The sequence below is a fragment of the Pezoporus flaviventris genome, unplaced genomic scaffold (assembly GCF_033815535.1).
Source record: "Pezoporus flaviventris isolate CSIRO_AGI_PZ_B2104156 unplaced genomic scaffold, CSIRO_AGI_Pfla_v1 ptg000007l, whole genome shotgun sequence".
Classification (NCBI taxonomy): domain Eukaryota; kingdom Metazoa; phylum Chordata; class Aves; order Psittaciformes; family Psittacidae; genus Pezoporus; species Pezoporus flaviventris.
The window spans coordinates 10773474-10792315 of record NW_026892555.1 but is presented as its reverse complement, the minus strand read 5'-3'; the positions used below and the strand labels follow the sequence as shown (position 1 = coordinate 10792315).

The window sequence follows — 18842 nt, the reverse complement described above, 5'->3', positions numbered from 1 at the left end:
AATTTGCACTGGGATGTCCCTGAATACCAAGATGCTGCCCCTGAAGCCACCCTGATTCGCTTGAGTCTTCTACAGAAGATCAGTGTCACGTACTCATGAATAGAGCTGCCAAAATTTAAGGAATACATTCTCAGTGCACTATCCATATTCTAGTCGGTGGTACAGATTAGAAAGAGAGATTCCTTAATTGCAAGTGCTAAATTTAGACTTGCAACTCATCTCAAAGGGTCACAGCTATGCTTATTCCAGCAGCCACAAAAATCCACCTTATACTTTAATGCCATATATACTAGTGTAATTTACAACACTTAGTTTAAAACAGTAATAATTGCCTCCACAAATGTGAACGCTCCCTCCCATTTCTTTTTCCTCCTCCACTCTCCCACTTCCATTCAAATGAGGATAGCTAAGAAAAACCCTATTCATAGGAATTAAAAGCTAAACATCCAATGCACTCTTGCAATGAACAAGCAGCCTCAGTCACTGTCCATGCCATAAACCTGGAGGTTTATGAACAGGCCCCTGTACTTTTTCATTTGAAGGAAACATGTCTGAGCTATAAGATGTCCATACAGTAAGACCTACTCAAAACCTGCCAGACCTGTGTTCTGCATTACCTGAACTGAAACACTTGCTTTTAAAAAGGCAATTAAGATTCACAGATTAAAAGAAATAATGCTCCTGGACTAAATCCCTACATTTTCAGTTACTTCTGTGGTGTAAATGTCTCAGGATGTAGCACAGTTAGGGGTTCTCAAGCTGTTACTCCGATGGTGCTACAAACAGAATCTCTCCCGCTGACACTCTCGTTCCAAGGCAAACCCAGCCACATTCACAGCGGTGAGCACGCAGGAACTGTTTCAAAGGTCTTGCAATCAGAAAGTTCATTAGAAACACTGTTAACTATTAATCTCCAGTTTACTGATCTGCAATTGCATTATCACTCAGATTCCATGCTCCTCATGCAGCAAGAAGTGCAGTTTAGCCTCATCTTGTTTTCAGAACATTTAGCAACTGGCAAGATCAGAGCCTTAACAAAGCTCAAAACACAGCAGAAGCACAGAACCAGCACTAACTCTTCCTGCAGAGAATACCATTTAAAATAAAGCACTGAAGCCAAGACATAAATCTCTGTAGATCTGTGCAATTTCATCATCAACCAGCCAGCAGGTAAGAAAAGCTCCTCTACCAGGATGGTCACTATTCACATTTGAAGAGGTCCTGCGTACCAGAAGAAGCCAATCTTGTAGGAGAACCACACTTTCTCCTTGTGTGCACAAAACCCTGCTCATGGAGAAAGACAATGGTTCAGCTGGGTAATGGGTATGTTAGGATCCTCCAACTTTTACATACTGTCTTCCTCCACAATTTTTTCCTGCCTATCACAATGTTCACAGATCTATGAAGGCACCACAGATTAAGGCACCCCAGCAGTCATTCCCATCAGTTAACTCACAAGTGCTATACATCCTTTCAGCAAAGCCTCAGAATAGCTCATTTCCAGGCCCTTTACAACAGATGATGAAAGGTCATACCACCTGCAGTTTTATGACCATTGTGAATGTACAATGTAAGACACATGAAGGCCACAGCCTGTAGTACAGACTAACTTAACAGGTCACAGAACTGGATACAAACCAGCGATCTAGCCGTTCAATTATTACTGCTTTAACACCAAAAATACAGTATTTACCACTAAAAGACAGGCTCTAAAATCAGTAACTAACTGAGACTACTAAACATGCAGCATAAGATACTATTTCAAGCATCATATAATAATATTCCCTGCCAGTCTGGCAACTGGATATAAGCACTGCAAATCTGCAAGGTCTAAGGCTGTTTTCTCCAGGTATAGTGGACGCATCAAACTGAAGTGGTCTGGAGTGCAAATCAAAAGCATGTTTCAAGCTGCTGGACATCTGTTGCCAAATGATCTGTTAATTCTTCTGAGTCTTCTTACAAAGACAATCTCCCACCCTCTATAAAAAGAAAAATCACCTAGCCTGATTGTAGTTGATATAATACAGTGTAATTCAATAAAAGAATTGTCCAAATTGTAAGACCACCCCATAAATATGTAAATTTCTCCATTATGAAAAGACCACTCAATCAGCTCCCTGAACAGATACCAAGATATCAACTTGTTTACATTAAGTGCCCATCGCTTTTGTCTGGATAGTTGAAATTTCAATTTGCACACACAAAAAGCAGCATTTTCTTTTCATTTCTTTCCAAGCTGAATAGAGGCCAGCACCTCCTTTCTCTCCAATTAAAAAAGAAATTGCAGAACATAATTCACACACTCTCTAGATGAGAATGACAAGTACTGCGTTGTGCTGCACTTATCTTACAGCTTCTTAAAGCCTCCACTTCCAAAAAGATATGTCTCAAAAGTAGACAGCAGTGAACGTAACTTGTCCTATGCAAATGTCTCCAACTTGGAAAAAAAAAATTGGTTCCCTCACTGCCTAGCTCCTTCTTGTACTGCAAATAAGGAGGGAAATAGAGAAAAGACATCAATGCTAGAATTCCCACTCTCTGTTATTTCAGGTAGCTGTTTGGGAAAATAGCTGCTCAGAATGTCTATTACCCCAACCACCAGCAAAGGGCTTCCCTTCAGCCAAAGATCACGCTACATCCACAGCCCTTTCAAAGCTCCTTCTGCTGATCCTCATGACCATTCCTGGAAACTATTATTTGTGCAATCCAAAGCACGGTTCCAAGTACATCTCTCTAGTTAGAACAACACATGCCTAGCAGTGTTATAAACCACTACACACAGGATGAGAGAATCCAAGCAGCTCCAAGGCATTCTGTAAACAAGCAGACATGCTGCATACCAGACAGAAAAGATTTAACAGCATACGAGAGCTAGGAATTTCAAATGCATACAGGACATCACCCACTTAATTATGGCAACCATCACGCTTTTCTTTATTAAATACCTACAGTTACCCTACTTAGCTTTAAAATGTCAGAACACAGACACAAAAATGGGTACTAACCACATAAATAAGCAAAGCAAGAGGCTGGTGCTTTTCTTCTCTTGGTACAGTTCTATGCAAATAACACCTGCAACTTATCTTCTGTTTCTCCACATCTTCTAGACAGAAGAGGACAAACATGCTTGAAGCAACACAGGACGGAAGTATGTAAGAGACTGAACATACTGGCAGGGCACCACCTACATTCACCCCTTAAGCCTGATGCTATTTCAACTGTGACACTTTCACAGACTTCTGTCTAAATAACAAGGCAGCAGAACCCAGAGGAAAGCTACCAGCAGATACCCACTGCTATTTTATATTTTTGCTCCGATTTCTAGGCAAGGGAATTGCAAAAAAATACCACAAAGCATCACCACAGATGGCAGGTTTGGCATCCTCCGGCCAACCTCACACCTGCACCTTCCACAACCCCTGCTGCAGCTGTGCTTTGTGTGTCCTCCCACCCCAGCACAGACAAAAGCTGCAAAACATGCAAGTGTTAGTGACCACCACCAGCAAATACTTCATTAATGAAATAAGGCTCTCGGCTCTGCTCGCACCAATACAGATATGCTTGTACCAGAGGAAGAGGTGACCTTCAGGGAGTTTGGTCAACACCATCTGTCATGGGGGTGGTGGGAAGGGAAGGGCTATTTTTATATGTCAGAGAGTAAATAAAAAGAGAAAGCATACAAAACTGATAATTCTGAAAAGAACCTGATGGTCACCAACATGAACCACAGGAGCTCTGTGCTAAACAGGGCATCACAAGCCTGCAAGGACTCACTGCAGTTTTATTTAGACTCTTGCAACTAACCACAGCAAAATGGGAGTTACCAGCTCCTGCCACAACACGTTACGTATTCCTGGCCGTGACATTTCATTCCAGGCCATGGCTTGGCACGGCTGGTTTCATGACCAGCATGAGATTCACATGTTACAGAAGGCATACGCAGTATGTTTTCCTTGTCTCAGAGACAAGACAATTTCTCCCCTCTCTGTAAGTGTTATGCAAAATCCACCAATGATAGGCACCACCAAACCCAATGTCTGTATTTCCTTCAGGACTCAAGCCAAGGAAGGCAATCCAGGCAAGACTTCTTGTGGGTACTAGTTTGGGTAAAGTTATTTTACATGTATTTTTAGACAAAAAAGCTGCAGCCAGAGCATTTTCCAGTGCATCTACAAGTCCACAGATGCTGCCATTCCCACTTCTCTCTCTGCTGCAGGGCTGCAGCCATGGCTGTGTCCAGCACAAGGCCTGTGGTAGACTAAGCCCTGAACAGTCCTCCAGAGATAATCACATTAGATGATCTAATGGTCCTTCTGTCCTTTCATCTTGCAGTGGCTGGTCTCAGTCTGTGGGAGGAACCATACCAAGGTTTCAAAGCATAGAAGTGATTCAGAGCTAATTTTCTTTTCAGAAAGAAATGCAAATCAAAGCCAAGTTTTACTTCTGTGGTCAGCAGCACATGGCTGCAGCCATACATATTTCAAAACCAAGGTGAAGCAGATGACCAGGGGAGTGAAGACAGACTGGCTGCTCTCTGTCTGTAGAACACAGAGGCATTCAGCCAGCTAAGAAACAAATAGAGAGACAAAGAGCCTGAGGGGCTTCCTGGCCTGATGCTTTCTGTATGTAAACCTTAAAATGGCAGTCACCAGTCCACCGCCATTCATGCCTTCATCCCTACTTATCATCCAAGCACAGTTCTCTCATCAACTGGGCAGAGCTTGCTATCTTCACCTCTTGGACGGGTAACTGGAATAACTTACAATGTAATTGCATTTCACCTTCAAAGTATCTGAGTTATGTACTAGATGGCTATTAATAAGGATAACCCAAGACGCTTTTCCTCCAAGATCTACCTGTCCAGTTGTCCATACTAAGGTTGCTCACCAGTGTTTCAATAGTACAAGGCCACCACTGGTTAGCACTCCCCCAGAAACCTTCCCAAGCAGATTTAATTAACTTCTAAGTTATATTGAGACTGTATCCAACAAACCTAGGGATGCTGTTCCTGCCAAAGCAACTGTTCCTCCTCCAGCATAACTGTTCTAAAAATAGCCTTATAAAAGTATTAAAATGGTTTACATCACAGCCTGAACTAGTGACATGGCTTTGACAACTATCCCTGAAAGCAAACTCTCTGGAGACCTTTTTCATATACCCTAAAAAGAGTTGCAGCTCTCCCTACACAACTGAAAGCTAAAACACGTTAACAGAAAACAAAAGAGGAGGTAAATTATTATTCATTGCTGCATGGAAAGATCTTTGCCCAGATATACTGAATTTAAGAAATCTTAATATCATGTAAGTAAAACCTGAACTACTCTGGCCAGGGAAATAGAGCTTTAAAAACAAGGCTTTCAGGATTGTCTAGTTTGACACCTTCTTTGCATGGCTGAAACAAGTTTGTCGGCCTTAATCCTTCCTATACAACCACTGAGAAAGTTTTGTATGTGTTAGAAGAAGAGCACCTGAACCCCTTTAGGGATCAAGAGAGAGTAACAAAGGTGTAGCTAGGCCTAACCCCATTCAAACCATCAAGAACACTGCATCTTGTTAATTTCATTATTACCAATCCTCTTGCAAAACCAAGCTATTCTTCAAGTTACAGATTTCTGACTCATCCTACTTAATGCAGATATGCTGAAAATGCTGCAGGAAACATGCAGTGCCACAGAAAGAATGGGAAAAGCATGGAAACCCACAGAAGCTGAAAACAAAAAACCACAGGTAAGCCTCTTTCCAATGAAAACAAGCACAGCTCACTGCAAAGCAGAAATAACTGAACCAGACAGGGAAATCTAGAGAGACCCAAGGGAACAGTGGAAAACAACAGTTACCCAGACGTTTTATTAAGGAGAAAAGGGGGGGTGTGTAAAAATCTACTTGCCTCCAAGATCCTCTGAACAGAGATCATCCTATTCAGCCCCAGTAATGTCTTGGGATAGTATTAGGAATGCAAAGCAGCATAACTAGATTCCTAAATAACATTACTGAAGGAATTAAGTGGCAGGAATTCCAGACCCTACTTTTTTAATGCAATTATTTTGCAGGGGCTACATGGCATCTCACACTGGATCTCCAAATAGCTAAGTAATTTACATGAACTTCGCAGATATTATGACCAGAAGAAATTCTCCTTGCTATAAATAGATCATAAAAACCAGATGTGCCTGCCAATGTTTGACATCCAAGTCTTGTGGTCAAACTACCACTTCTCACCTCCATCCCAGGGGATGTTCAAACCTCTACAATCTAGGATTGTTCTTGGAAGTCTTCATTTTATTCTCCCTTTAGCTAGAACTAAATCTCCCTTTAACGAAATAACTGCAATTGTGTAAAATTGCTGTTACCACACTGCTTGCTTAAAAAGACACACAAAAATCTAAGTTACACTTGGATATGATAAATTCTGTGCATCTAACATATCTGAACTATTGTTTGGGGCAAAATATGCCACTACAAGAAAAAGCTAAAGTAAGAGACTCGTATTTGCCTTATGTTCCTTCAACCTTTCCTCTAACTGTTGGAAGCAGTGAATCAAAGGTAAAACGAACTGACTCGCCCCAGTTTGTTTTCCCTGCAACTTAAAGCTGCATCATTAATGTTTCATGTTTAGTCCCATTGGTCTCAAGAAGCTTTTTACATGCTAAATGTGTTTCATCTAAGAGGCCTTTTCTCTTAAAGAAAGCAAGAGAAGAAAGCTATTCACATATCCTTTAGCTTCTGGATAGGCTTAGAGGGCACAAATGGGGGGGGGGGGGGGGGGGATGGGATGGTGGGAATCACACATGAACCAAACTGGAACTAACTCTAAGTAAACAGAAATTAAACAAAACAAAACCAAACACTGCTTTATCCAGGATGATCCCAAGCTCAAAAACACATCTGGAGAGGCTGAGATTCTGAATGGTTTCAGCAGATTAGGCAACAGACAGAACAGTACATTAGAGACAGGGAGCTTTGGAAAGGATACCGAGTAGTTGTACTTTTTAACCTGACACGCAGCTTTCATTAACCAACCCCTTCACAGAGGACAGGACAGACTTCTTCGCTCTGGTTCAAAAATCCCTTGGCAATACTCATGATGGGCAGATGGGCAGCTGTATGCACTTCCAAAGGCATTAGCTTTTCTCCTGTGAACAAACCCATTGACTCCAACTCCTTAACAAGAAAGCTTTATCCTAATGAGTACATCTATTTTAAAACACTCACACCTGAACTCTAACTTAAATTATGCTGTGCATAAAGTCACCCAACAGTAACATCTCAAACACCTTCTTTGCTATCTCTATAGATGCACACCAGAAGTTCAGCACTTCCACCCTAGTTGGGAACATACACCAGGATTTTCTTTCACTCCCAATTTTGGAAGCCATGTTAACTTAGTAAGGTTGCCAACACAGAAAATACATTGCGAAGAACAAAGCGTCTCTGCAAACAGGCAGCCACTTCAGACAGAATAGCTAAACCCCTTGTTAAAATGCAGCTTGAGAAACATAGAGTTTGTAATTCTTACTGAGGCCAGCCTCAAGTTTACAATGAAAGATTAAAATCTCTTAGTCTAAATCAATTATCCATCCTGAATGTGCAAGGTGCATTTGAACCACACAGTCTGGAGAGGGCTTTGCATCACGGTACATAAGCAGTGACAGCACTCATTTCCCCACCAGCAAGCTGAATTTCAGCTTGACAGCTCAAACATTCCCTTGACTATATTCATAACCATGGCTCCTGCCTCTACAGTAGCTACAGAAGAGCTACATGTGAACTCTTTACCTTTGAACCAAAGTGACTAATGCTCACACTGAGCTGTTATTTTCCATGCAAGATAACCTAGATTTAAAATGAACACCCATTCACAACAGCATCAAAAGGAAATGTGCTCTACTGGACTCCAGTGGTTTTGCAAACTAGCAGGAAATGAACAAGCACTCAAACAGGGATAATCCATCACAATATACACTTTAACTACTCACTAAATGTACTTTAGATTTAACTTACTACAACTCAATGTTCCAGACCTGAACCACTATTTTGCAAATATAACCGGTTCTTGTTCCCAGACCTCATTTCAGGACTCTGTTTAGTACCTGCATGCAAGAAAGGGAGATTTTATTTCTACATAAGTACACGGATGAAAATGATGTCTCAACAACACCAGTCATTATGCTTTTGAATGACAGTTTCCAATCCTGCTTCTAAAACTGTTAATCTGGTCATGTATCAGCATCAAATAATCTCAGATTATTCAAATGCATTATATTACTCTCTTGATGTTTAAGCCACTATTGTGTTTTATTTTTAAATCAGTAATATTTTTTTCTATGGGCTTGCACACAAACAGAATAGAAAAGATGATCTGTCTGAAGAGATTAATATTTTTTAAATAAAAAGCCTCCTTCCTTCATGAATATGTACCTGATGTCCTGCGAATGTTCAGGGGACAACACATGCAGCAGCTCTTTATTCGCCATCCATTTCTTCCTCTCTACACATTCCTTCCTCAGCTCCCTCCAGGACCCCAAATGCCAAATGAGTAAGAGGTTGTTCTTGGGGTGGCCAAGTCAAGGCTCCCCTTGAGCTGGCTGAGCAAATGGCACTCTTTGTTTAACCAAGGGTCTGTGTGCATACACATCTGCAGGTAGGTGCATAAGACATAAAGCTCACCCTCTCTTTGAAGATGCTTGGCTTTTGGGGGGAGCACATGCTCATACACACATTTTCTGTATGAAAACCAACTTTCAGTCACACACAAAGACATCTTCACATTGCAGACTGTTTCATCAGTGCCATAAGCTTACCCTATAGCTCAAGCTTGGCCACAACACAATCCTGAGGAACTACTGCAGGAGGGGTACGTAAGAGACCAAAACTATTGCTTCCTGCCTAGGTCCAGTTTCTGTACTTAGAGGACTTCTTTGGATGGAGACCACTGTTCTCCATTCCTTCCCCACCTCCATCATATGATGGAGGTTTTACTTTGAAAGTGACCCTAAAGGGAAGGTTAAGTTTCCTTTTCATGCACCTGACCCCACCACACCTTTCTGGACTACTTACAAACTCTGAAGACCAGGCCTTCCATATTACCTGGCACCCTGAAAGCCTACAGTCTACAAGCCAGGTCCCAACCTTCTCCATGACATTCCCTGCTTAACCCTGTGAAACAAATATATTTGTTAGGTATGTCTGGGCCTAAGTGAGGGCAGAAGCTGGTCCTGCAGATGAAACTGCATTAACAACACACCAGCTCTGTCTCAAAACAGAACAGCAGCGACGGCAACTGGGACAAAATGGACCCAGCTCCTACAATTCACTCTGAGGTGGGCTGAAGTGACTCCAGAACAAACACTCATGGGTGTATTCTTTAGCATTTTCATTCAGCAGATCTCCCTCAGTGAGAAGGGAAAGAGCGTGTAAGGGGGAAGGCACCACACAAACCTCCACCTCCATTTTGCAAGATGCCTATTTTTAGACCTCAGTGTACATGCTGAGGCACACAGTGCTACTACTGTAGCAACGGCAGCCAAAACCCTCCGACTGCTTGTTTGTCATCAATCAAATACTCATACAGGATTGCATGGAACTGCGAAATACACTCACACAGCTCTGGAGCACAGCCCCAGCACGCTCCTTGGTATTAGTTACTATAGAAACCAGTCCCTGGGCACAGGCATCGCAGCAGGGAATCATGCAGATTTCAATTTTACATAGTAATAAATGCTGCAGGAGAGGAGAATTTCACAATTGCAGAGGTTGATTGTATAAAGCCAGACCTCTTCCACCCCACGACACTGCCATGCTGCAGATGAAAACGTGCTCTCCTCCCCTCCTACACACACATACAATTGCCACCGCTGTTAGTTCTGAAGTGGTTTCCACAAAGCCTGTGTGCTGTGTGCTGGGATGGCTGCTGCAAAGGTTGCATCATTTTTCAATGGCTTCATTAGGTTAGAAAACATACTCATTTTCACAGGCGACCAGGTGGAAACAACACCACAAGCAAATTCTGGGGGGAAAAAAGCAAATAGAAAGATTTAAGCATATCTAAGTACTCCGCGTCCAAACATTTCACAGGAAGCACTGTCAGGTCACAACCCAGAGCTCCTCTGGAAACAACCCATCTTCCTTTCCTTCTCCACCCTGTCCAAAAAAAGTAACCTGAATGGAGAGAAGGTCACAGATTAATTTGTAGGAAAAGCCACCGTAAAAAAGAACAGAGACAAGAACAGGGCCTGTGGGCCTGAAGTGAAGCAGGGAGGTAATTATAACACTGTAACTTTTCAGAAGTAGTTCTACAGGTTGGACTTCATCTGGCATGGGAGTGGAAGGGGAAGACACACAGCACAATGAGCTTCTTGTGCTAGGGAGATGCTAATTTTCTATTTTAACTCCAGAACCAGTGTAGACTCTTCCCCACCTCTCTAAATGATCCCATAGCCTCAACACTGCAAGCTCTCCTACCTCAACCAGGGAAGAAGAGAGCAGGGAACTGCTTCACTGAAGACAACAAACACGTATGGGAGGAAGGAAGAGGTGAACAGCTTGCACAGCAACAGGGACAAACACTCGTGCTGGCAGCACCCGACAAGTCCTTGGGCAAACAGAAGGACAAGAAAATGAAGGAAGCTGGTCTATTTTTAAGCAAGACCTCATTATTACCATGAGCATGCACTGCTTCCCTGGAAGCAGCAGGTATGCAAACATGAGATGAATCATATCACCGAGTAAACCACCTGGCAGTAGAAACACTAGTTTGCATGGACACACACAGAGCAAACATACACGATCTACTGTCCTGACACCTCTGACAGCGCATGGAGAAGCATCCTTCTGGGAGGCAGACTGCATCATGGAGCAACAAAACCTGTTAAGACAATGCAAATGTCACTGGTGCTTCTGTTAATGACTTTCATTAATGCTTTTGTTAATTATTAGACTGAGCTCCATTGTTTTGGATGCTCCAGTCAACATGGCTGCAGCTTGTACTTTTGCTTTTTATATATCTCATCTGTCATTAGAAACAAATGACTTCTGTCCAGCCAGGGTATGAACAGACTCGGGGAGCTGGAGAAGACATCCCAAGTCAAAGTGTGCATCTTTGTACTAGAGCCTTTGCAAAAATTGTGGCAGCTCTTTATATCAGCAAGCCAAATGGTTCAAGGTACCTATGGGCTGAGGTAACTGCCTGGATTCTGGTCAGGTATGTGCTCCCCTCCCTAGAAGTCTGGTGAATTTGCCTCAAGCCAGCTGACTGCACCAACCTGATCCTTCATCACGACATTATCTGTTACCTCTTCCTGGAAGCTACCTCTGAGGTGACCAACAAGAAGACAACCTACATTGAGACATCTGTAATGCACAAGGGCCCACAAGGAGGCTGGGGGAGGGCTTCTTCATTAGTGACTGTAGCAGTAGCACAAGCGGTAATGGGTTCAAACTTAACAGGGGAAGTTTAGGTTAGATATAAGGAAGGAGCTCTTTACTGCGAGGGTGGTGAGGCACTTGAATGGGTTGCCCAAGGAAGTTGTGAATGTTCCATCCCTGGCAGTGCTCAAGGCCAGGCTGGACAAAGCCTTGGGTGACAGGGTTAATGTGAGGTGTCCCTGCCCATGGCAGGGGGGTTAGAACTGGATGATCTTAAGGTCCTTGCCAACCCTGACTATTCTATGGCTCTATGAGGGAGCAGAAGTACAGCAACTGCTCTGCTGACTCCACAGCACATTATGCCAAGGTTCACAAGGCAAGAAGCACTGCCCCTCTTTACAGGAGCCTAGCTTAGTCTGAACTGAGTTTTTAATTCTCCTCCCACACCACACACTACCTTCCTTTCTGTCTCATGGCAGATAAAGATACTAAATAAAATGCAGTGGAAACAGATCTTCAGCTACCTTTGCCATCCTGGTGACAGATTAAAAGCTGCAACAACTCCCTTATTGTGGTTCCTACAGAATTGTTGGTATGCACCAACTAGCAATCTATCACATCAAAAGGCTGACTGAATTAGCCCGAAAGGGGATCTCCCACCACAGGAACATGTGCTACACTGGGAAAACCAACCGCCAACCAAACCTCAGCCTCCATTTTCAAATCCACATCCCACTATCAAAAGGACGCTTCTGCATCTTTGTGTCTACCCTAATAAATTATACAAAGGAAATTCTCAGAGCCATATATGATTTATCCTCATTATTCCCAAACTGGATGCCTAAGACATGATTCTATTGCTAAGACTGAGAAAACTCTTTGGAGCTACAAAACCAGTATTTCTTTACTGAAGTGGAGGTGCTACACATGAAGATGCCCACAGAGACACAAAGTCATCATGTAGCTGGGGACATACATCCATCCATCCCAAGCCTACAGGAAAACATGACTTGATACTCTACCCTAAAAGCAACACCACCATGTAACAAACAGGAGAGGAAGATCTACAACTGAGTGTATGAAAAATTAACTCCATGCTAATCCCACTTCACATACTCCCAAAGATTTCTGATTCAGATGATAGGATGATAGTGAGTACATTTACATTCAGCCATGAAAAAAAATCCAGCCACTCCAGCCTTGACACACCTGCCCACTCCTTGGATGAAGTATTAAAGCAGCTTATTTCCCTCTTCCCCCTCTCATCCTTTTATTTTTCTCCTTCACAGAAGGTAGTGTTGCATTCAAATGTTCTGTTTCTGTCAGCATACACAATCACCTGCAGCTCTACCCCTTCTCCTAACAACACTGCAGCCTCTTAGCAAAGCACCTTAAACTTAAAAAGAATACTGGGTTGTAGGGCAAATACAAACTCCACTTGTGCATCACACTGTGCACTCTACCAAAGGGTAGTGACTATGTAAGTTATTATAGGAAGTATTTTTATCTGTTGCCCTGGAAATTTCTCCTTAGTAGGAGCATCAAAGCAGCGCAAATGTCACCAATGACCCTGAGCTAGATTTCATCTTGACCTCAAAGAAAAAGGAGGCCAAAATAAATAAATAAAATTTCTTCATGCTGCAATGCACACACCCAAAGAAAAGGCAATGGTGATGCTTTATGTGCAGAGCAGCCCTTTTAATCCCCTACATATAAAATCTAGTCATGAATAAGCAAACCACTTCACTTGTGCTTGGGCATCTAAGCTGTTCATCCCATTTTGGTTCCAGCCAAATGGGCTCACATCAGCAGCAGAGTTCTCAGGGTGCCACACTTGTTGGAAGACATGAACTGACATTTCCTACTTATCTAGAGAGGGACAGGAATATGGAAATAAGAGAATAATAAAGCACCGCTTCTTTTATGTGTGTTTTATATGCATGTTTTATAGTTTTAGCACTTACAAGCAGCATTTCCAAGTCCCACTTTTCAAAATGCAACAGATGTGTAATATGCATCCAGCTAACGATTATGAATTGGTCCTGTGTTTTGCATCACTCCATGAAAGTATAATGGAAGACTGAATGGTTCATTTAAATAATTCTCTTCCTGATTATTTCATGTTTGAAAATGCACAAAGAAAGAGCCAGGACTGTGTTATTTTACTTCAAAGACTCCACAGGAGGAATGAGGGCTTATCACAAAGTCTTATCTTAACTGACAGGAAGCTCAAACAAAGGTTTTGTTATTTGAGTATGAGCATCTGAAATTAAAGAGGAGTCGGAAAGACAAAGGAATTGGACAATGAGAACCCCTTTCCTCTGTGCCCAGCTCTCTTTTCACTCTGAAATTATGCACAGATGCTCATCACAGCTCCCCAGTCCATAGCCAGGAGCACAGGACTTTACTTCCAAAATGTTAATACAGATTTTAAGTCTACTGCTATAGATTGTGGAGTCTTTTCCATCTCCAGGCTCCCTTTTTCATTTCTTCTGGGGTGGAGGGAAGCCACCTTTCAGTGCTGTCTGTAACAGTTTGCTACGGCACCAAGGATTTCTCCCCAGGTTCACACTGTGGCTTATTTGCAGAGAGCAAGATACCAGTTCAGAAGGCCTAAGCACACTTACTTGGAAAGATAAGATGCTAATTCCAGCACTGCAACACTTTGTGCAGCTTGTCACCTTGGAAAACCACTTCAATACATACTCTTTACATAGTATGGCTAGCTAAGAGAACAATGGAAAACCCAGAGTAAGGACTACCCGAAGATGCACTCACATAATACCTGGTGCAACATGGATGCAGGGTCTGCCCAGGAACACAGATCTGCAGCAAAGGTACTATTTTAAGCAGCTTTATTAAACACAAAGAGCAGTCACTGAACACTGCAGTACAAGAGCTACCCCAGGCAGACACAGATATTAATCAGATTTAATTTTGTAAGTAAAAGTGTTAAACCATATTTACATTTCTGCACACTGATAAAGTTTAACGGGGCCTGAAAGAAGTACAGACACTTCAGTGCAGCACTTCTAGGCTCATATATCCTGCTCCTCAAAAGGGTAACATTAAAATGGCTATGCTGGCTTTTTGCTACCCTATCACTGCTACATGGCAGGCAGGCTCAGGCCGAGTTTTGCTTTCGGGTCTGTTTTCAGGTCCCTCTGTAGCTGGTTGACCATCAAACAGCTCTTTCCTGCCCAACCTCAGACCCCTTCTTCCCACCTAGCACCCTCAACTAGTATTTCCTGCAATTCCTGTAAGTGGCTCTGCAGTACCTTAAAGTCCTCTCAGAGATCTGTAAAATGAAAGGTAGAAAACATAAATAGACCAACCAGCAATCAGAGACATCAAAATTACCAAAGGCAGGGAAAACATACCTTTAGTAGCACTTGCCAAGTTGAAACAAGGCAACTTCAAACAGCATTTCAATATGTGGAATTCAACTTGCCAGAGAAAGCTCCGTGATACATCGAAATGTATCTTGAAGTGATTTAACTAAGCTGCTAATACCAGAACACACCTATGTATATGTAAAATCCTTCCATATGAAGGAAAAAACAAAAAACCCACAAGCCTGGGTATCACCTGCCTCATTAACCACCTCACTTTGAAGATCAATTTTAAGCTTCAGGGTAAATCAAAGCTCTTAGATCACCTTTCTCTAAGTTTTAATTTACACCTGTAAGATGCAGGTAGGCAATACAGGGGCAGGTTTTTTTCCAGAAGCCACTGATGGTGTATTAAGCAGATGTAGAAGAAGCATGCATGTCTTCACATTAATCTTCATCATTACACAAGCAGAATAGTTACTCTTCTCACCTACTTGTTTCAAGTTCCTGAATTCTAGCACTTATCTACAAAGGACATTCAAATGCAGTGGAGGCAGAAGAATATTAGCATACAAAAAGCAAAGCAATTTACATATGTCCTTTTACATACTGTTCAAACCCAACTTATAACATGCTTATATGTGATATATGTTTCTATTTGGGATGCACAGTTCTTGTTTTCATAAGCAAATGAATTTTTAATGCACAGAATACTAGGTAAAGAGCTATCAAATGACTTAAATCTCTTTCATGCTTCAGTTAGAATTGACGAGGATAAAAACATTCAAAATTTCAGGTATTCAAAGACTTAAACCATATGAGGAAAATCTGAACTAAACCTCACAAACACGTATCTCCCCTACAGGAAACTTCACTGGAGTTTAAAGGTATCCTGAAGTATCTAATTTAATATTTTGTGAGCATTCTCTTTAATAATCGTAGTGAGAAATAACACCAGATTCCACTGAAGACTATGGGGTCCTGCCAGGCTGTATGCCAAACAGACATAGCTTGAATAATACAAACTGCTAGATAGATGTATGTATCTTGTTAGAGCTCAAAAGTCAAAACATCTGAAGGAATTTTGTTTGTAAAGATCTCTGGTACCAGCAGAAACCAGCCCACGCTGCTACACAGCTAGCAATATTAGAAGTTCACCAACATAACTTGACAGCCCTCCATTCAAATGATGCTTTTCAGGTGAGCAGACGCACAGAAATAAAACTTTTTGGAGACAGATGCATCAGAACTTCACACACGCACCCCCTGCCACCATGTTTCTCCTTGTCAGGCTGAAATCAAAAAGCACTGAACTGAGGGAACTGAACTCAGGGAGAAAGAGAGATTTAACTGTGGGTTGATACACATCTAAATGGAGAGACAATAAAGCAAAAGCTGAAATGAGCTGGCCATGAAATTAGTGTATTGAGTCACCACAAAACTCCAGGTACTTCACATTTAGAGCTTTTGCCACTTCAAAAGCTACAACATGAAGAAAATGCAGCAAAGTGCAAGTCATCAAATTCAATCAAATGCAAGTCATCAAAAACAAAGGCTTTACCATTGGCAGAGCTCAAGTTATGTCTTCTACCTGAGCTCCAAATGGGAATTTGGTCATAAACATCAGTACCATTTCAGAACTAGAAGGAAGTGAATGTCAAAAAGAAAGATGCACCAAAGGGAAAAGCCACTGTTTAGGAACAGCAGTAATGGCACAGGAGGCAGAGCAAGACATCAGCTGGAACAAGGACTGGAGTTGATGAAAATAAGCTCTCAAACTTGAGCACATAGTGCCTGCGAAGGTAATGATCTCTTCTTGTGTGTGTGTGGACATGTATATCCATGTAAACACTTTTTCTTCTTTCAAAGCTAATGCTGATGCAAACAGATTAAAGAGTAGCCAGAAAGTGCTTCTGCTGACTGATAAAACACTGTCATCAGCTAGATCAGTGAGTCTTAAAATAACAATTCACTTTCTGGAAAACTATAAGCAATTACAAATAAAAGGTAGCATCCAGCTTCTCCACACTCCAGCCATCCTATAGGGAACTAACACTGTCCCTCCGGAACAGGCATCTGCTTCAGCACTTTTATACACAGTTCCCAGAAGAAGCTTTTGGCTCATACAACGATAAATCGTCCTTTACAATTTAAAACACACCAACCCTCCCTGCCTTTGTCATGGAAGGTACTAAAAAAGTCTTGTATACCCCCAGAGGTTGAACATGAACTACTGAATTTGGTTAGTCTCTTCACTGAGAACCCTCTAAACATTGCGAAGTGCAGCCAAGCATTTGACAATCCAATACATGGTTTTATAAACTGGGTAAGTAACAGGCCAAGTTTAATAAATAATTGTTCCAAGTTAAGTAACTCCTCAAAGGAAGTACTGGAAGCCCATTAAAATCCCCACATCAGAGAAAAGCAACACTAGATTTGTTTGTGTTTTGTTTTCTGAATATAGCTGTTTATACAAACAGCAAAAAAGTTTATATGAAATTGTGCCCTAGAAACTCATGGGGAGTTTTGCCATCATCTTCCATGGGGTCAGTCCTTTATCCCTGTCCACAGCAAGCTAGGAGGACTTGTCTTTGTTAAAGGACCGCTGTGCAACCTCAGAGATGCTCCAAGGCAATAGACTACTTAGATGTAAATATCCAAATGGGCACAAGTGGAAGTTGGGAGGCAGAGCAGAACCACCAACTAGCTTGGAGTTTTGATTCTTTGCCCAGAACATCACTTCCTAAAAATAAAACCAAAATTCCCTTCTATTCTTTCAGTCAGGGAAGGCAGAAAGACAGAACAGAAGAGCTATACAAATTTGGCAGGCTTGGCTTTACAGAGCTGCTTTTGTAAAGGATGTGTTCGAAGAGATAAGACACAAGACATGATGCCTGTTGGACTCGGTCCAAATAACACAGCAGAAAGTGCAAAATACCCTTCAAAAACCCGCACAAGTCATTTTTGTTTGAGAGTAGGAGAGTTTTAGTTGTTCTGGTATCTGAATGCAAGTTCTATAAGCCTGCCAGCACAGCCAGAAGACAAGTCTCAAGGATTTTCATAGGGTTTACTTTGTTTTCCCTTTGGGGATGGGAGAAGAAATAGAAGACAGCATGCTCGAAGGAAAGACACGTAAGAAATCCAAGCCGAGTTCTTGCCTTGGGTCTCATCCTTAGCTTATTCCACTTTCTGGAGGGTTTATTATTTTATGTGAGTAGACTACCCATAATATACAGAAGGTATGCATATAATTAGGAACTTCTTAACAAAATGGAAATATTAGCTTTACAAAGAAATAAAACCTAAAACTCTTCCTTCTTGTCATTCTATGGCTAGATACTTGCTGCAGCAGCTGCTGCTACTCCTGCCAGCCAGAAATGGAGGGAAACAGAAATCTGGCTGAGCTTGCATGCTGCTAATGGAAATGCACACTCTTCATATTAGCAATATTACTGCCTTACTCTCCAAGTCAAGCAACAAGGACACTTTAGGACTTCAAAAAAATGTTACAAAACCTCTAAGATTAGAGGTGCCCAAAAGCCGCTCACTCAGCATTGATACATGCACTTTGGATTTACTCTTCAGTAACAGAGCCCAGAGACACAATGACCATGGGGAATGCCCTATTGCGGCAGGGACATCTGCACGCAATGCCTTGGTCACTGCGCATCCAACATCAGAGAGAAGTAGCCTTTTGTTCCCTTCCAACTCAGCAGCCTGGAAAGATTGCCAGCTGCACTCTTTTGGCCTCCATACTCACCAATGAGCTTAGACTGTTACCCAGAGAAGCCCACAGCCCAGGAAACTTGATCTTGATCGGTAACGTCAGACTTTAGAGGAGGGATGAGAAAGGCTTTCCTCAAAGATGGAAGCACAGGCTACTGTCATCATTATCTGCAGACCCCAAAGGCCACACCATCAGCTGTCTTCAGCAACCCCACACTTATCTATACCAGATGAATATCAAGCCTTTTACATTCACGTAAGGTACAGAAGCATCATTTCAGAAAATCTTGCTTTCAAAAATATTATTCATCAACACAGAATTCAAATGGTAATTAAGAAGTGTTCACATGATTAATGACACATTTAAATTACAGGTTTCCAGCATTTTTTTTTCAGTAAAGACTACTTCCTTTTTCACGT

At 41.9% G+C, this 18842-nt stretch overlaps 1 protein-coding gene across 18 annotated transcripts in view; it reads right to left on the bottom strand.

The window, feature by feature from the left end:
• Positions 1 to 18842, bottom strand: part of MTSS1 (MTSS I-BAR domain containing 1) — a 126400-nt gene that overhangs the window by 87886 nt on the left and 19672 nt on the right. The window lies entirely within an intron of this gene.